The 5294-nt window shown below is 35.9% G+C and overlaps 1 pseudogene; it reads left to right on the top strand.

Moving 5' to 3' along the window:
- The first annotated feature begins 619 nt into the window (after positions 1–619).
- On the top strand, positions 620–4926 carry LOC119985549 (annotated as a pseudogene).
- The last annotated feature ends 368 nt before the right edge of the window (positions 4927–5294 follow it).

Here is a 5294-nt window from a genome sequence, read left to right as displayed (position 1 = left end):
CATTGAGAAATTTCAGTTTAGAGTTTTTGAGTTAAATAAAAATTATTGAGGCGAGTTGCCTTGTATTTCCAATTTTTTGGTATTCGTTAGAATCAACAAAGTCTTGAAGCATTAAATCTGGTATTCGTGTGTCGAATTAACAGATTTAAGTAGATTTGTTCCCGGTATTCATGCATCGAATCAACTGGTCCAAGTACGCGTTCTTCCCACCACGCCACGTTGCATCACATTTGCTATTTTAGGTCACAACATATTTGAAGATAGCAGCACAACCGGCACTTCAAGGCTTTGATTCATTATTAAGGTGAAACAAATTCTTGCTAAGAATTTGTTTTTTCGTTTTAACTTTTGATGTTGTTCATGTTTTTTCTTGGGATTTTTCTTTCGATAAGAAGAGTTCTGTTCAATGAGAGTCCTCGTCAAAAATAGGAGGCTTCCAGCCCACACTACATATTTTATTTTCTGTACTTGCACGTATTTTTAAACAATTGAGAGCCACGTTTTTTTTTTTAATTACTTGTGGAGGAGAGTTTTTATTTAATAGTTCCAGAATTTTTTTACTAGCACTAACGGGGCTTTGGTTCATAATTGTGTGAAGTTAGTATGAGATGAGGAGGAGATGAGTGCGATGTGAGTGTGAGATGAGTATAGGGTGAGCATGGTCATGTTTGGTATGAAATAAATAGTGATTATGAGTGTGAGAATATTAATAGTAAATTTTCCTAATTATCCTTTTTTTTAGAAAATAGAACAATATTTTATAAAAAGGATAAAAGAGTTTTTCACACATTGAAACTCATTCTCGCTTGTGGAGAATAGTCGTTCTCACTATTTTGGTGAGTTTGGCTATCCTCCACAAGTGGAGAATAGAGGGTGGAATGGGTTTGAGATTCCATCCTACAAAACTCAACCAAACAGGGAAATATTTAATCTCAACTTCATTTCTTCCTCAAAATACCAACCAAATGCCCCGTAAGTAAAATACAAGATGTACATACGACTTTTTGTTAGAATCAATAGGTCTTCAAATCGTTCATTTGAAAAAATGGAAACCCTTCTTATTGGATGATCACGATACTTCCCAAAAATCAAAATTCTTGATCAATGGAAGAACAATATCACCATTTTTGTTCAATAAGATACCAAAGTGGATGATTGACTCATTCCATAGTAGAAATAATCGCAGGAAATCTTTAGATAAGACGGATTCCTATTTCTCAATGATATCCCACGATCAAGACAATTGGCCGAATCCCGTGAAACCATTTCATATAAGTTCATTGATATCTTCTTTTTATAAAGCAAATCGACCTCGATTCTTGAAGAATCCACTACACTTCTACTTCTATTGTAACAAAAGATTCCCTTTTTCTGTGGAAAAGGCCAGTATCAATAATTATGATTTTACGTATGGACAATTTCTCAATATCTTGTTCATTCGCAACAAAATATTTTCTTTGTATAACGATAAAAAAAAACATGCTTTTTTGGAGAGAGATACTATTTCACCAATCGAGTCACAAGTATCTAATATATTCATACCTAACGATTTTTCATAAAGTGGTGACGAAAGGTATAACTTGTACAAATCTTTCCATTTTCCGATTCGATCCGATCCATTCGTTCGTAGAGCTATTTACTCGATCGTAGACATTTCTGGAAAGCCTCTCACAGAGGAACAAATAGTCAATTTTGAAAAAACTTATTGCCAACCACTTTCAGATATGAATCTATCTGATTCAGAAAGGAAGAACTTGCATCAGTATCTCAATTTCAATTCAAACATGGGTTTGATTCACACTCCATGTTCTGAGAAATATTTACCATCCGAAAAGAGGAAAAAACAGAGTCTTTGTCTAAAGAAATGCGTTGAGAAAGGGCAGATGTATAGAACCTTTCAACGAGATAGTGCTTTTTCAACTCTCTCAAAATGGAATCTATTCAAAACATATATGCCATGGTTCCTTACTTCGATAGGTTACAAATATCTAAATTGGAGATTTTTAGATACTTTTTCAGATCTATTGCCGATACTAAGTAGCAATCAAAAATTTGTATCCATTTTTCAGGATATTATGCATGGATCAGATATATCATGGCGAATTCTTCAGAAAAAATGGGGTCTTCCACAATGGAATTTGATAAGTGATATTTCGAGTAAGTGTTTACATAATCTTCTTTTGTCTGAAGAAATGGTTCATCGAAATAACGAGTCACCATTGATATCGACACATCTGAGATCGCCAAATGTTCGGGAGTTACTCTATTCAATCCTTTTCCTTCTTCTTGTTGCTAGATATCTTGTTCGTACAAATCTTCTCATTGTTTCCCGAGCCTATAGTGAGTTACACATCTGGCGGCAACATGCTATGGGGTGGTGGTCCCGCTTATGGGGTCAAATCAATACGTTCTAAGAAGAAATATTTGAATATCAATCTCATCGATCTCATAAGTATCATACCAAATCCCATCAATCGAATCACTTTTTCAAGAAATACGAGACATCTAAGTCATACAAATAAAGAGATCTATTCATTGATAAAAAAAAAAGAAAAAACGTGAACGGTGATTGGATTGATGATAAAATCGAATCCTAGGTCACGAACAGCGATTCGATTGATGATAAAGAAAGAGAATTCTTGGTTCAGTTCTTCACCTTAACGACAGAAAAAAGGATTGATCAAATTCTATATTTCTATTGAGTCTGACTCATAGTGATCATTTATCAAAGAATGACTCTAGTTATCAAATGATTGAACAACCGGGAGCAATTTACTTACGATACTTAGTTGACATTCATAAAAAGTATCTATGCATTATGAGTTCAATACGTCCTGTTCAGCAGAAAGACGGCTATTCCTTGCTCATTATCAGACAATCACTTATTCACAAATCCCGTGTGGGGCTAATAGTTTTCATTTCCCATCTCATGGAAAACCCTTTTCGCTCCGCTTAGCCCTATCGCTCCCTAGGGCTATTTTAGTGATAGGTTCTATAGGAACTGGACGATCCTATTTGGTCAAATACCTAGTGGAAAACTTCTATGTTCCTTTCATTACAGTATTTCTGAACAAGTTCCTGGATAACAAACCTAAGGGTTTTCTTATTGATGATAGTGACGATATTGACCGTGACCTTGATACGGAGCTGGAGCTTCTAACTAGGATGAATGCGCTAACTATGGATATGATGCTTGAAATATACCGATTTTATATCACCCTTCAATTCGAATTAGCAAAAGCAATGTCTCCTTGCATAATATGGATTCCAAACATTCATGATCTAAACGTGAATGAGTCGAATTACTTATCCCTCGGTCTATTAGCGAACTATCTCTCCAGGGATTGTGAAAGATGTTCCACTAGCGATATTCTTGTTATTGCTTCGACTCATATTCCCAAAAAAGTGGATCCCGCTCTAATAGCTCCGAATAAATTAAATACATGCATTAAGATACGAAGGCTTCTTAAACAACGAAAGCACTTTTTCACTCTTTACTATACTTGGGGATTTCACTTGGAAAAGAAAATGTTCCATACTAATGGATTCGGGTCCATAACTATGGGTTCTAATGTACGAGATCTTGTAGCACTTACCAATGAGGCCCTATCGATTAGTATTACACAGAAGGAATCAATTATAGACACTAATATAATTAGATATGCTCTGCATATACAAACTTGGGATTTGAGATCCCAGGTAAGATCGGTTCAGGATCATGGAATCCTTTTCTATCAGATAGGAAGGGTTGTTGCACAAAAAGTACTTCTAAGTAATTGTACCATGGATCCTATATCTATCTATATGAAGAAGAAATCATGTAACTGTAATGAAGGGGATTCCTATTTGTATAAATAGAACTTCAAACTTAGAACGAGCATGAAGAAATTAACGATACTTCTTTATCTTTTGAGTTGTTCTACAGGATCGGTCGCTCAAGACCTTTGGTCTCTACCCGGACCCGATGAAAAAAAATGGGATCACTTATTATGGACTCATTGAGAATGATTCTGATCTAGTTCATGGCCTATTAGAAGTAGAAGGCGCTCTGGTGGGATCCTCACGGACAGAAAAAAATTGCAGTCAATTTGATAATGATCGAGTGACATTGCTTCTTCGGCCCGAACCAAGGAATCCCTTAGATATGACGCAAAATGGATCTTGTTCTATCGTTGATCAGAGATTTCTCTATGAAAAATATGAATCGGAGTTTGAAGAAGTGGAAGGAGAAGGAGTCCTCGACTAGCAACAGAGAGAGGAGGATTTATTCAATCACATAGTTTGGGCTCCTAGAATATAGCGCTATTGGGGCTTTCTATTTGCGTGTATCGAAAGGTCCAATGAATTGGGATTTCCCTATTGGGCCAGGTCATTTTGGGGTAAGCGGATCATTTATGATGAAGAGGATGAGCTTTAAGAGAATGATTCAGAGTTCTTGTAGAGTGGAACCATGCAGTACTAGATACGAGATAGATCTTCTAAGGAACAAGGCTTTTTTCGAATAAGCCAATTCATTTGGGACCCTACCGATCCACTCTTTTTCCTATTCAAAGATCAGCCCTTTGTCTCTGTGTTTTCACATCGAGAATTCTTTGCAGATGAAGAGATGTCAAAGGGGCTTCTCACTTCCCAGGGGGATCCCCCCACATCTATATATAAACGCTGGTTTATCAAGAATACGTAAATAAAGCACTTCGAATTGTTGATTCATCGCCAGAGATGGCTTAGAATCAATAGTTCATTATCTAATGGATTTTTCCGTTCTAATACTCTATCCGAGAGTTATCAGTATTTATCAAATCTGTTCCTATCTAACGGAACGCTATTGGATCAAATGACAAAGACAGTGTTGAGAAAAAGATGGATTTTCCAAGATGAAATGAAAATTGGATTCATGTAACAGGAGAAAGGTTTCCTATTCCTTAGGCGGAAAAATATGTGGCCATGAAATAGGGATTAAGTGGAACAGAATTGACTGGGTGGTAGAGTCGTGTAAACACCTATTTTTTTTTCCATATTTTGGACCTTAGCTACATGGAACAATAGGCTACTGCTGAAACATGGATGAATTGAAATCTTAGATCAAAACACTATGTATGGATGATATGAACTGCCTAAAAGAATTCTTGGACGGCGAACAACCAGAGCTATTACTTACTACATCAAAAAATTTCGATTAATGAAAGATGTAAATCCATTGGAAAATAAAAAATACGCATGTCGGATGAAAGTTGTTATCTGCTCCAATAACGAATCATTGGTTTAATTGAATAATTAAATCAAATAGATTGACC

This window comes from Tripterygium wilfordii, chromosome 19, assembly GCF_013401445.1.
Source record: "Tripterygium wilfordii isolate XIE 37 chromosome 19, ASM1340144v1, whole genome shotgun sequence".
NCBI lineage: Eukaryota > Viridiplantae > Streptophyta > Magnoliopsida > Celastrales > Celastraceae > Tripterygium > Tripterygium wilfordii.
This window is presented reverse-complemented; position numbering and strand designations above follow the sequence as displayed.